Here is a 6,287-nt window from a genome sequence, read left to right on the forward strand (position 1 = left end):
TTTTCTTATTCAAGAGTTCTACCTGATTAGAGAGCATGGTGACCGAATCGACGTTATAAACACCGACTGTTTTCGTTGGCTTTGTCCTCATGACTTGCCACTAATAGTTATTCAGTGACACCTCCTCTACAAACTCATAAGCATCTTTAAGTGTTTTATTATTGATGGTTCTGCCAGCAGCTGCGACAACCATTTGTCGAGTCGAAAGATTTAGGCCATTATGAAAGGTTTGAACCTGTAGCCAGAGTGGTAACCCATGGTGAGGGCATCTTCGCAAAAGGTCTTTGTATCTCTCCCATGCATCGTAGAGTGTCTTTAAATCCATCTGCACAAAAGAAGAGATATCATTACGTAATTTAGCCATTTTAGCCGACGAAAAATATTTTAGTAAAAACTTTTCGGTCATTTATTCCCAAGTAGTGATTGACCCCCATGGTAACGAATTCAACCACTGTTTAGCGTCATCAGAAACACCATTAGTTTTAAATGTATCGCATAGTTCCAAAAAGTTTGCCAAGTGAGAGTTGGGATCTTCGTCTTGCAAACCATCAAACTGAACAAATTATTGTATCATTTGAATTGTGTTAGGTTTCAGTTCAAAAGTATTTGCAGCTACAACAGGTCTAACTATGCTCGATTCAGTACCTTTTAAAGAAGGTTTAGCATAATCATACATAGTGCGCGAAGTAGGATACTGATTTACTAGATTAATAGCAATCGCAATAGGTATCAGGTTTTCCTGATTTTCAGCCATCTCCTTGGTTGAGGTTTGAATATTGTCTTCTTGTTCGTTCTCTGTGTATCTTAAGCTTCGCCTGTAACAATCCAATTTTGACCCTAGTCGGAATATTGGTTTCGAGACCACAAATCTAAGTCCAAAAAATATTTTAAAATTATTTTCTGTGCCTGTAATATGTGAATTTACATCTGTGAAAATTTCTGTGATTTAATTTGTCTATTTCTATGCTTCATTATGAAAAAGGATTAAATCGTGTAAAGTGTAAAAGTTGAGTGCTAGATGTTAAAGCACCTATTTGGCTTGGCTTTTAAAGTAAGGGTCCTTGCATGTAAAATATACTTTTGATATAATAGGTGGACAATGTTGGACATGTGTTAGGTGAATGGATAATTTTATAACAAAGGGCAAAATAGGAAAAATGATTATTAAAGTTAAAATAATAAAATGAAAACATGAAAGTGGCCATATTATCACCTTGTTCAGCCAAAAATTAAAAGAAAAAAGAAGCCATTGAAGCTTCAAAGTATTCGACCATTGCATAAGTGAATAGGTTAGTCCATTTTGCTTAGTTTTTGATAATTTCTATGTTTCTGTGATTGTTGTTTCGTGTTCTTCAAAGCCATGTCTGAATTTCTATTTCTATTAAAGATTTCATGAAATTCCATTGTTGATATCATGAGTTTTGTGATGTTTTTGAATGAATTATGAAGGCTTGGTAGACAGTTCACAAGTTTTGTCTTTGAGTTTTTGATGAACCTAAGCTATTTGGGTTAAATTTTGAAAATGAGGTTTTGAAGGACTAAATTATGAATAGAGCATGTTGTGTGGGCTTATATAGAAGCCATAAAAATTCGGCTAGCCTTTGTTGCAAAGAAATTTTGTATATTGGTGATTTTGTAAAGAATGGACAAATTGTCAAAGTGTGAAAATGTAAGGGCTAAAATTCAAAGTGCCCTAAATAAGTGTATATGGATTAAATTGAATGAAATGAATGATTGAATGGTTGAATTTGTATTGTATTAGATCAAGAACAAAGAAAATCGGACTTAGATCCAAGAAAGTCTAAAATAGTCGAATAGTCGACTCGTTCCGTACGAAATCCGCCTGAGGTAAGTCAAATTACAATTACGTGTTAATTTGAATGAATTCTGCACATATAAACTGTAATCTGTATTGGATGGCTTGAGTTCCTGATGATAATCTTCGGAGTAAAGTATGATAATATGATAATATTTGAAAAGCTCTGTATGTTTCTAAGCAAAATTGACATCTGCATGAGACATCGTGTAAGACCGTGTCTGGGACACAAGCTTCGATTGAGATTTATGTATAAGACCATGCCTGGGACATCGGCATCGTATCTAATTTCGTGTAAGACCCTGTTTAGGATAGAGGCATCTATATTGTACTACATGTGAGACTACATCCTAGACGTCGGCATTGTACTTGTTTATGAGCATATGTATCGTTTCTGACCCGTTTGATGATAGCGTACGAAATCTGAGATTGAGTATATGAAATGTATAACCTATGCAGGTACGTTTGTATCGTACTAAATTTTTGAATATGAAAAACTATGTCTCTGTGAAATATGTATGGAAATGAAGTATGACATATATGCAAACAAAGGAGCATGATTAAGTTTATGAATTATTCTATGAAATGGTTATGAATCTATATGGTTGAATTGTACTTATATGCTTTAGCATTTAGACCAATTGTATTTGGCTTACTAAGCTCTTTGTAGGTTACACTGTGTGTTTACTGTCTGTTTTACAGTTATCATAGCTACTAAAGGCTCGGGGATAGTCGAGGATCGTCACCACACTATCGATCTCATTTTGGTACTTTTGAAAGAGCACATATTTTAAAGTATGGCATGTATAGGCTAAAAGGTCTATGTATATAAGTTTTGATGTGTATATATTATGCCATAGGAGTTGGCTAGCAAATGAAATGTTGTATATAGTTTTGATATTTGGTTGATGGTACGAAATGATGTATGGTTGTAGTGTTTTATGAACTAATATGTTTTTGTTATAATGAAGCATGTTTTGAGCATGGAATTGGTTGGAAATTTTGGTATGAATGTCGTATATTATTGCTTGTAGGATTGGACCCAAAAAGGGGTGGAAAATTTGGCTTAAACCAATCCTGTTTGGTGCCACACAGTCAGGGGACATGGGCGTGCCTTGTGGCAGTGTAAGAAAAGCAGTATTCTCCTAAAAACCACACGGTCTTGACACACAGGCGTGTCATATAGCCATGGGCTAAAGTCAATAGCTAGCTAAGTATCACACGGCCATAGTACATGGGCGTACCTATTGGCCGTGTAAAAAAGTCAGTTTAAGACCTGTTTTTGGCACGGCTGGTTCACATGGGCGTGTCTAGTGCCCGTGTGTGACACACGGCCTAGTTGCACGGGTGTGTGACTTTAACAGTTTGAAAAAATTGGTTAAGTTCTGAAAATTCTAAATGTATTCGTTTTAGTTCTGACCTTTCTTAAATGTATGTTTTAGGTCTCGTAGACCATATTAATAAATGAATTGTTGATGAATGCCTTTGTATTAATGATATTTATTATATGTTATTTTGTATTGGTCTGATATGTTCTGTCTGTCTGGTAATGCCTCGTAACCCTAATCCGATGTCGGTTACGGTTTAAGGGTGGTGCATTTTATTGGTATCAGAGCTATGGTTTAGTTAGTTCTAGGACTATCATAGTGTATGTGAGTCTAGCTATACATGCCATACATCTGAATCTGTGATAGTGTGATGACTCCTGACATTGAAATATGTTTTTATATAACAAATGGATTCCGATAGAGCTGTAGCTGATGATGTAGAAAGCAATGCGCCTATTCTCGCACAAGGGACCGTGCAATTTGATTCTAGACCGGCTACGAGTAGCTGTGATGGTGAGGCTAAGCAAGCCTTTTATTAGATGAGGAATGAATAGTTCACCTAATACATTAGAACCAATCCGACTGTACAACAACCTCCACCCCCGGTTAATCCTCCTCAAACTTCTGATATGCTATGAGTGAATCTGGTACAGTTGAGTAGACCACTAGTTGATAAGATTAGAAAGTATGGGGCTGAAGAGTTCCGAGCTATGAGTGATGATGCTGAAAGAGCCGAATTCTGGTTAGAGAATAAAATACGAGTGTTTGATGAAATGTCTCTGAATCTTGAGGAATGTGTTAAATGTGTCGTTTCACTTCTGAGAGATACGACGTATCGTTGGTGGAAAGCTTTAATATATGTAGTCCTGAGTGAACGGGTTACGTGAGATTTCTTTCAATCTAAATTTCGAAAGAAATATATCAGTCAGAGATTCATTGATTAGAAACGTAAAGAGTTTCTCGAGCTTAAACAGGGTCGTATCTCTATTATTGAATACGAACGTGAATTTGTGAGATTGAGCTAGTATGCTCGTGAATGTGTATTGAATGGAGCAATAATGTGTAAAAGATTTGAAGATGGACTAAACGAAGATATCCGTTTGTTAGTTGGGATTTTTTAAATTAAAGAAATGGTAGTGCTCATTGAGCGAACATGTAAAGCTGAAGAATTATGTAAACAGAAAAGACAAGCTGATTCTGAAGCCAGAGATGTTAGAAAGAGATCTTCGAGTAGATCGTTTCAGTCTGTGCCAAAGAAATTCTGAGATGATTATAGCCGTTCAAAGGCTGATATAAGACATTTGAATCGAGATCGAGCTAGATCGCATTCTAATTTCAGAACCCCTACTATTTCTGTTGCAAGTGTCGAGAATGTCTGATCTGAGAGATCTGAATGTAAACACTATGGTAAAAGACATTCGGGAAATTGTAGATTGAATAACAGAGCCTGTTTTCGATGTGGATCTCTGGATCATTTTGGAAGAGATTGTTCTGAACCTGTTGAGCAAGTAAATGTACAGAATCCAAGACTGAGTAATACCTTAGTTAGAGGTAGACCTTTTAGAAATTTGAGAAATGCAAGTAGTGGTCAAAGAGCTACTGGGGATACTGCTATTAGATCGGAGGCCAGAGCACCTATCAGACCCTACGCTATCTGAGCTCGTGATGAAGCCTCATCTCCCGATGTGATTATTGGTACTTTTAATCTTTATGATACTTCTATGATTGCATTGATACACCCTGGATCAACGCATTTTTATATTTGTATGAATTTAGTGCACAGTAAGACTTTGCCTGTAGAGTCTACTAAATTCGTAATTAAAGTATCGAACCCCTTAGGCAAAAGTGTTTTGGTTGATAAAGTCTGCAAGAATTGCCCGTTATTGATTCGAGATATCTGTTTTCCTGCTGATCTGATGCTTTTGCCTTTCGACAAATTTGATATAATTTTGGGAATGGACTGGTTGACTTTGCACAATGCTATTGTGAATTGCGAATGAAAAGTCATTGATTTAAGGTGTAAGACTGATGAGATAATTCGAATTGAGTCGAGTGATTTGAATGGACTGCCAGCTGTGATATCTGCAATGAAAGCACAGAGATATGTGAAGAAAAGTTGTGAAGCCTACTTAGCCTGTGTTAGATTCAAAAGTGAATGATAAGAAAGTTGAATCAGTTCCTGTTGTCTGTGAATTCTCTGATGTGTTTCCTGAAGAATTACAGGGTTTGCCTCCGATTCAAAAAGTTGAGTTTGGCATTGAATTAGTACCTGGTACTACTTCGATTTCAATAGCTCCGTATAGAATGGCTCCGACCAAGTTAAAGGAATTAAAATCTCAGTTGCAAGAATTGACTGATCGAGGGTTTGCTAGCCGAGTTTTTCACCATGGGGTGCTCCTGTTCTGTTTGTGAAAAATAAAGATGGCACAATGAGAATGTGTATTGATTACCGACAGCTTAATAAAGTGACTGTAAAGAACAAATACCATCTGCCTAGAATTGATGATTTATTCGATCAGTTGAAAGGTGCTACTTGTTTTCTAAGGTAGATCTGAGATCGAGTTACTACCAGTTGCGAGTAAAGGATTCTGATATTCTGAAAACTGCTTTCAGAACGAGGTACGGGCATTATGAATTTTTAGTTATGCCTTTTGGTTTAACGAATGCACATGCTGTATTTATGGATTTAATGAATAAAATTTTCAGATCGTATCTTGATCAATTTGTTGTTGTATTCATTGATGACATATTAATTTATTAATGTGATGAATCTGAACATGCCAAGCATTTGAGAATAGTGCTACAAACTCTGCAAGATAAACAGTTGTATGCAAAGTTTAGTAAATGTGAATTCTGGTTGCAAGAAGTTGGTTTTCTGGGTCATATTGATCAGCTTCCGGTATCTGAGTTGATCCGAGTAAGATTTCAGTTATTCTAAATTGGAAACCTCCGAGGAATGTTTCTAAGGTCCACAGTTTTTTGGGACTTGCTAGTTACTACAGACGATTTGTAAAAGATTTCTCTGCGATAGCAACTCCGTTGACAAAGTTACTTCAAAAAGATGTAAAATTTGAATGGTCTGAAAAGTGTCAGAAAAGTTTTGATCGGTTAAAAACTCTGTTAACTGAAGCTCCCATACTTGT

General features: G+C 36.2%; 1 non-coding gene across 1 annotated transcript; it reads left to right on the top strand.

Moving 5' to 3' along the window:
- Positions 1 to 251: 251 nt before the first annotated feature.
- On the top strand, positions 252 to 358 carry LOC121228710 (small nucleolar RNA R71). The gene has a single exon (XR_005926285.1). It is a non-coding gene; the product is annotated as a small nucleolar RNA R71 (small nucleolar RNA).
- Positions 359 to 6,287: the final 5,929 nt, after the last annotated feature.

The sequence above is a fragment of the Gossypium hirsutum genome, chromosome A04 (assembly GCF_007990345.1).
Source record: "Gossypium hirsutum isolate 1008001.06 chromosome A04, Gossypium_hirsutum_v2.1, whole genome shotgun sequence".
In the NCBI taxonomy this organism is placed as follows: domain Eukaryota; kingdom Viridiplantae; phylum Streptophyta; class Magnoliopsida; order Malvales; family Malvaceae; genus Gossypium; species Gossypium hirsutum.